Source organism: Dysidea avara, chromosome 8 (assembly GCF_963678975.1).
Source record: "Dysidea avara chromosome 8, odDysAvar1.4, whole genome shotgun sequence".
Lineage (NCBI taxonomy): Eukaryota > Metazoa > Porifera > Demospongiae > Dictyoceratida > Dysideidae > Dysidea > Dysidea avara.
In genome coordinates this window covers 3595487-3604214 of record NC_089279.1, presented here as the reverse complement: position 1 = coordinate 3604214, position 8728 = coordinate 3595487, and the positions used below count along the sequence as shown (strand labels likewise).

General features: G+C 37.4%; 1 long non-coding RNA gene across 1 annotated transcript; it reads right to left on the bottom strand.

Annotated features, from left to right (window-relative positions):
• Nucleotides 1–5759: 5759 nt before the first annotated feature.
• LOC136264534 (uncharacterized) lies at nt 5760–7314 on the bottom strand. Its single transcript, XR_010705162.1, has 3 exons — nt 7057–7314; nt 6133–7006; nt 5760–6086 (listed from the first exon to the last, which is right to left on the bottom strand). It is a non-coding gene; the product is annotated as an uncharacterized lncRNA (long non-coding RNA).
• Between the last annotated feature and the right edge of the window lie 1414 nt (nt 7315–8728).

The window sequence follows — 8728 nt, the reverse complement described above, 5'->3', positions numbered from 1 at the left end:
GAGTGACTGCTCTATTAGAGTATCTCGATCTTTATCACGGGTTTTCAGCCCGACTCCAAGAAAGATAATTTCGGTGTGATATCATTCTGAGGGGGGGCTTAGCCCCCCCTCAGCAGACCGAGGGGGGGCTTTATCCCCCTAGCCCCCCCCCCCCTTTCCGCCGCATATGCACCAAATGGTATGATGCCTAATGTGATGGAAGCTCCTAACCTTCAGATGTTGTAAAATCAAGTGCTCCAATCACGACTGGGCTGCCACGGATGGATCTAGCCAGTGTTTATTGTCACTTTATTCTAGGGCTGTTTATAGGGGGAGGACTTTCCCCCCCTTAAACCCCCTAAATTGTGAATGACTACTACACCATACTCAGGTTAAACTTGTTTTTAAAATACGCACTAACTTATCAAAAATGCTCTCTTAAAGTGTAAAATAACCTAACCTGGAATATGTAAAATATTCCAGGTTAAATATTCCAGGTTAAAAATTGCAAACACAACCTTAAAATGCTCTCACATTAAGCATCAGATCAATTCAGTAATTTTTAGGGTACATGTGTATACAACTAACAAAAATTCATGCATTTAGTGATTGCTATTCAGTAGCAAACCACATGTCAACACCTAATTTTACATATAATTTGTGACCAGATCTGCAAAAAGGGGTCTTGCAGCCTTTCCACTTGCATGTACTTGACAATCCATAACTTGACTTGTGTGTGTGGTACTAGCCTGAAATTTGGTCACTTTACACTCCTAACATAGCACTATTCCTGGTTGCAATTTTATGACAATGGGTTAAACACATGACGAGTTATGACTCGTCAAACTTAGAAATTTGGAAAGTTAAGACCCCTTTTCGCAGATCAGGTAACATTTCTCTGTGTTTATACTCTTTCTGTGTGTTTCTACACAGTAAATCAAGACACATGGTAGTGTGTTATGTGGCCAAGAAAGCCGGCATGTCACACTATGGGTATGCTGACAGGAAGATAGAAAACAACATTTTCATGCATGCATAGCTCCATGGACCCTTTGCCAAAGCACACCATTTTTGCATTATAGTTGTCCACCATTCTTAAGCCATAAGGAGTCTACAGAGGCTTCGATTTCTTTTCGCACACTTTGCAAAAACTATTATAAAATGCAAACATTTACCTTGATTGCTGTGAACTTCTGCACAAATGTGAATTAATGTTCTAAGTTTGCTATAAATCTAATAAATATCCAGAGAGTTATTAATATTTATTCACATAAGAAAATGTCAAACTTTTGTCATAACTACAGGGTAAACCGAGCATGGGAATAAATTGGCGTGAATGTAGACTGATTATTGTAGCAGTGTGCATGTGCTTTCTGATGGCTCCAAAAACAATGGAATTACAATACAGAGTTATTGAACAAAAACTAAATAAGTACAGTGTAAAATCATGGGATCAAGATACTCTAATAGAGCAGTCACCATGGGGTAAAAAAGTGCACAAAACTGTCAGGGGGGAACCTTACCAGAGTTCAAACCAGGGACCTCCATACCTAACATCCACACCCTTACCACTTATCCACTGCTATCTTGGCTGTTTACCTTACTTAATTTCTATGACTTCATAAATGAAAATTCTAGTTTACTGCTTATTTCTTAACGTTTATAGTTTCATAGATCTACCAAGGGTTGTTCTAGAACATTCTATACATGTTCTATTAGAAGTCCTCAAAAAATGTGTGCTCTACTAGAGTATTACAATTATTATTTTTTAAATAATTATTGAATAAAGCATGCAATACAATACGTTGATGTACAAGTCTGTCTTTAGAAATGTGAGCAAAAACAAACCCCAAAGTCAGCCATAGGCTGGTTTTGGGATCTTGCAAGTACAAAATGAAGTGAAATCCACACAACAACGGCCAAACTGTGAAAAAATAGTACGGCCTTTATAAACTTAGGTGAAAAAGTTGTGAAATCAAAGGTGGCCCAAGAAATGCCTGCAGTGATGTTATCATGTTAATGCTAATACATTTTAATAATGCACACAGCCACCATCTTTGATTTCACTTCGCCCAAGCTTATGAAGGCCGCACCATTTTTTCACAGCTTGGCTGTTTTTGTGTGGATAACAATAACAACGAGAATAACCTACTTATGCATGCCTTCATGAACAGTTTATATATACCTTACACATTGAACTACTGCCTGTAACACATTTGCTTATAAAGGCATGCATAAGTAGGTAGATGTGCTATATACTTCCCAATAGTACATACCATACACTGTACAGCCTTCCAAGACAATGAACTACTATGACAAAAAAGTATAGTGGTATTCTAGAAGGAAAAACCTACATATTCAACTGCATGTGAGGCTGATATTCTACCAGATGATCATTGTCTTGGACAGCTTGGCTGTTTTTGTGTGGATAACAATAACAACGAGAATAACCTACTTATGCATGCCTTTATAAGCAAATGTGTTACAGGCAGTAGTTCAATGTGTAAGGTATATATAAACTGTTCATGAAGGCATGCATAAGTAGGTTATTCTCATTGTTATTGTAATCCACACAAAAACAGCCAAGCTGTCCAAGACAATGATCATCTGGTAGAATATCAGCCTCACATGCAGTTGAATATGTAGGTTTTTCCTTCTAGAATACCACTATACTTTTTTGTCATAGTAGTTCATTGTCTTGGAAGGCTGTACAGTGTATGGTATGTACTATTGGGAAGTATATAGCACATCTATAGGAGGCATGGGAAGGCCGTGTTTGTTTGTCTATGTGTTTGCTTGTGCGTGTGCTCTATTAGAGTAGCTAAACATACTACTTTTGTTGTGTAAAATTCTTCTTGATAATTTTCAACTAGTCTACATTGTTAAAAAACTGAACATGAGTATCGGAAAATGTGCACCTGTGTGTATTAACTTCTGCTTGGAATTTTCTATGACTTTTAAAGTTAAATGTAAACTTTAGAAAAGTGTTATTTGCATGACAAGATAGTTACTGCAGAAACTGGTATGGTCCTGCGCATGCCAGGGGCATGCAGGTACCAATGCTAATATCATATTCCATATAGCTGCACATGTACAACAATTGAAATTTTTGTCCTTCCAGTGTTGTGTTGGTTTCACAATAGTGTTGTGAAGGACAGTGTGCCCATAATAATATGCTTGTAAGAACTGGGACAAGTTTATCTGTATTATTCAGAACAATTTTAGTGATTTGGAATACTGCATAAGGGGAAGTGTGCATGTGCAGTCACTGAGCAGCAATTGGTCATCACTAAGTGACATGTATACATTTGTACACAGAAGCACATCTTTGACTTTTGAGTGCATGTAGTGTCAAGTGTATTGTGACTATTTCTATCAGTAGTTGACTTTCTGATTTTGGTTAACATCAGCTCAATTGTATGCTTATTCATTAGAGATCAAACTGTCATGCCTGCACCGTGGACACACAGCATCAGTAGCATGATAATTAGAATCAAATGTTGTTCAATTAGTTATTTTATTTTTGTGCAAGATAGCACTATCTGTACCTAGCAAATTAAAGCTTGTACACAATTTGTAAAGCATGCACTCAAAAGAAGTGAATAACAAGATTAATATACCACAATGACATGCATATAATTATAATTCTAAATTTCTTGGCTTATTTGGTACTTAATACAAATCTGAAAAATAAAACAATCAACCTTTAAACATAATAATATATGGAACATAACAGGCAATCTATCAAACTGATATTAAGTATGGAATGGTCTAATTTTGGACTTCACTGCATGCACTCAAGTACAAAAATTTTTAAACTTGCCAACATGATCATTAATTTCAGATGCACAGGTGGGATAGCATGGTAAATGAGGAATAGCCCATGACCATAGATTAATATTATTCTACAAATACTTTGTACTGAGTGTTACTATGGAAACATGCAGTGAATGTCATGTTGTGACCTTTCCCCACCAGTTTGTTTTATTACGCAGTCTGGAGGTGTTGTCCAGATACCATCCCTTAATTTGCTGCATGGTAGGTTTCTGTGACATTGTTTAGTGCCTTGGGTAATCTGTCATCATAGTGACTTCACATCTAGTTGGTGGTCACACCAGTGCAAACACACAGCTATTGCTCCCCAGTGAGTTGGGTATTTGCTTCCCTAGTTTATTTACTAAGGCTTTACAGCACAAGTGCTGAAGGTCTGTAGGACACCTGGTCCTACAGCCTGTTTAAAGTTGTTACAAAAAGTGTGTTGAAAAGGTGGAGACAGGAGAAAAATCCATGACTGGACCTAGGCAGCCTCAAACCTGCAGCCATCCGATTAATGCTCAAATGCTTACAGGAGTCTGCCAGGTGGCCAGGATGTTTTCTCCTTGTCAATTTCATGTATATGTATCCAAGGAACTCTAGAGAGTGACTAGTCAACAACAAGCCACCAGATCCTCATTATACAGTAGGGTAGACTGGAGCAATGTATTGTACTGTACTAATTCAAAATCACACCAACAGAAACTGGGTATCACCGTACGTTACCTTGTAAGTACATTTAATAGTGATAAATTAATACTAGGTACTGGTCATGAAGAGTAAAATTCTCTGATCTAATTACAATTACTTTCATCTTTTCACTTGTTACTAGTCTTATTATAAATCCTAAAATAATATATGTTATAGAAAGTACCACTCACTTCACCACACAAAATAAGACGCTCTCTCGTCTGACATTAGTTTCTCCTACAGTAGTGTTGATCAAGGGAGCACTGTATATAGGGAAGCTACATCTTGTGTTTGGATGGCTTAAGAATACATATATGATACATGTAGAGTTTATCTGAACACTTGGTTATCCGAACAGTGGAAATGTAGTATTTTGTATGTTCTATTAGAGTATTTGAACTGGGCTCCATATATAAATGAATAGGCTTTGATTATCCAAACCTTTTGATTATCTGAACACATCGGGGTCAGATAATCGAGGGAGCACTGTAGCCAAGAAGCAAATACTCCTTGAAATAATGTGACAAAAGTGTGTACATACAATGATTGGAATTACAGAGGATGACAAATGTCACAACAAAGTAAACTCTTCTAGAAAGTATCGACCATCACAGCAATTGTTTTCACTATATAGCATTGAACCTTGAAGCTACAATAGTACATGAGAAGAACAAATTCAACAAAAGATGAAAAGCTAGCAATGACCAAACCTGTTGAAATAGTACGCAACAGTGTACAGCATGTGTGTTGGTTATGTTTATGTATACAAAACAGCCAAGATGAAAAGGGCACGGCCTTGCAGTTTTAATAACACCTTGAATTTCACAACTTGGCCTTTTAAACTCTAAAGTTGGAATGGGTGCACATCATTTCTTTTTGTATGTACACAAACCCAAAACAGGCCTACAGCTGGATTTGGGGCTTGTATTTACCAGCCTTTCTCACTGATTTAAGAAAGAATGCATGTGTCTGTTCCGTATATTTATTTGTTCATTTGTTAAAATGTTCAATAGATGACTGTTCTATTAGAGTATCATTCTGAATCATGTGCTTGCAACATCTGCCTGGCTTTTGTGTTATAATTTCCATAGGGCAGGCTATATAGATCCACAAACTGGTTTTCCACTTATTTCCACAAATGATTTATATTGTAACATCAGTCTAGGTTACGAGTCTTGTTTATACATCTCATGACTTCTGTGTACTTTATTTTGTGAGAATTACTGCAATTTGCTTTTCTTTTCTTTATAAAAATACAAAAATAGAAAATTCCTTACACAAAAATCTTAGCAGAAGATAGAGATAGTTTAATACAGCAGTCATTCACATAAATCATCCAAACATAATTTTACACAAAAAAAATTTGAATTAAATAAACCATTTCTTCATATGAGATTTATAAATCATATTGCACAAGCACTATTCATTTTGGTAGTGTTTAACTTGTTCCCATCTGTATACTAGTGTGTACCAATGACCATATACAATAAGACATCAAGATTGGGAGAATGGACTGGAGCACTGTAGCCTTGAAATTCCTGACCCTTAATTTGTCACGTGAGATCACATGACTCTCCGGTCGTGGTAAATGTGTACCCCGAAATCTATGATAAAGCTCTGGATGGTATGTTTGGTGGTATGCCAACTTACCCACACAGGCTAGTCTTCCAGAAGGCTAGTCCATTCACCCACTGAAGCATTTGGAATATTGCATTTAGACTGTGCTCTAATATCAAAACCAACATACAGACGGGATGCAATACATTTATGCATTAATTTCACACACATACATAAGTACACACACATGCAGTGCCATTGTATTCCTCTTCCCAAAATGTTGTCAGCTATAAATGAAATTTACCTGTGTAAAAGTAGCTCTATCATTTGTGAGTCAGTGTAGAATGACTGTGAGAACATTTAATACTGCAACCATGTACCAATTGCATCACCTTCCCAGCCCCTAACCCTGCCATAATTACTGAAATAAGCTCTTTCACTGCAATGGACAGGTGACTTTTGTGGGAGGTCCAGTGAAAAACTGGAACCAATGGGGGCATTGGAAAGCTGCATTTACATGAACCTGACACATCTGTAGGTTACACTTAAACAGGCCCAATCCCACAACAGTGATATTATACTGTTCCACCTTTCCAAAAAAATGCCACTGAGGACGTCTGCCATTGCTGATATGTTTAGCCCCTTTAAGGATTTGCAAACCTTATACAGGATTCCTGGCTATATACTCCACATCGTGGAGCAAGGCTATGTACTTCTCTTTTTTTAATTGAAGGATGATCTATAGATGTTAACAGTTAAAGAAGATGTCAATATGGTGTAGCTGTAGTCACTCCATGCCTATCTTGATTCCCAGAAATGTCAGGCAGGTAGTGGACCCAACTGTGACTGGTCGAGTAGGATCAGAAGGTTGTAAATTGTGGACATACAATAGTTCCTGGTCTTGCCTTGATGCTGTGTGAGCTGCAGTACAAAGTCATCAATGGTGTCCAGCCCTTTTGCTTAATATCTATAGAAGGATACTAGGCCAGACATCTTAAGAGTAGGGCAAAGGCCAACCTTGTTCATATAGATGGCTTCATTCCATTTGATACCTAGCAAATGCTGAACTAGGATCATCCTGTACACTTCTTGAACGTCAGCTTTTACTAAAGACCCCTTTCCTTCCAGAATAGCCACATTGCGTGTGTAGGCCAGCTGTACTTCTACCATTTTCAGTGCATTCAACAATCAAACAATTTCTGTTGTATTGCTGGAGAGCAGCCTTACAAAGGTAGTAAATAATGTGACCTGGCACAAGCTTTACCTCAAGAGGTTTGTACAACTTTGCTTAAACAGCTTAAAGCACCTGGTTCCTGCTTGGACTACAAACAGTGTGTACATCATGTTATGATATTGTCACACTGCTATTGGTTTGTGCATTAAAAAACTCAGAACTGGTACTAGTACATCAGTACATTTTTTATGATTTGTCCGGACAAAATCCATGTCGTACTGGCAGTTTGACAGTACGCTCAAAAAGATTATCAGGAGCCCTGTTATTATACTCTGGCACAAGGAGATCAGCAATCAGTTACCATTTTTTTTGCTTAGGAATTAGCCTCAAAGAGACAACCCTTTGGCATTGCACCCACAAAACACTTCCACCTTCCAAGTCACTAATATATTGGTTGTCTTTGTTTCAGAGTATCCTTTTTAGGAGTCCGTATTGCATGGCTGGGCCTATGTGTTGTCATTGAAAAACTAGTTTGTGTACGTGTAGTCTGTGTACATATATTATACATGTACACAGATTAGTTTTTCAATGACAACGCAGCCAGCCATGCAATAAGGAACCCCTCAAAAGGATACCCTGAAACAGACAACCAATATTAGTGATTTGATTATATCAAAGCGTCCAGATCATATTATACACTAGTAACCATAGATCGTATAGGTGACTTCTCAGATACATCTTGTATTTAAGCTATGGTTACTGAGTGTCCTGATTATCAAGGTGTCCTATTAATGAGGTGTCCTGATTTCAGAGTTCTAAATGTGTGTACAATGGACCATGCCACCATGGATAAGTGTCCTGATTTTAGAGGTCATCTAATAACTTGCCATCTCATGACAGGGGACAGGCCTGCACTAAGGATGCATCAGTGAAGGATTAAACAATACATTAACTCTGCTACAGCACATGAATACCACTGAAAACATGGCCAGGATCTCAAATATCTGAACCACTGTAGCTCTGAAATGCTTTATAAAAAGAAAATAATAACAACACAGCTTTAAGGTACTGTGTATGGTTTGAAGCTCTCCATAAGTGATAAAAATGATTTTGATGGAATTGTATAGTGCCACAAAATGTTTATATACCTATCCCTAAAAAATTTCCGATCTTTGTAGCATAACAACATGTTGGGACAAAGAATTTTCAATACAAGTGTTTAAAGCAGTACAACAGAACAGTTAAATTGCATTCAGGACTTGCTGGATAGCTGAACTACGCAATTTTTATTGCAAAATGCCTGGGGTATGAGCCTGCTGCTTCTTTCCGCATTGTATAACTGCAGACAATAAGTAGATGAAAGACTGTTTTTTGCTGATGTAGCTACTATATACACACTATGCAGTTGTAGTGACCGATGATTCCTACACATATTGACTTTGTAAATTAATCAGGATTGATTGAAATATGCATAATTTACCTTTAATTATAAATTCTATGCACCCCCCAATAGTA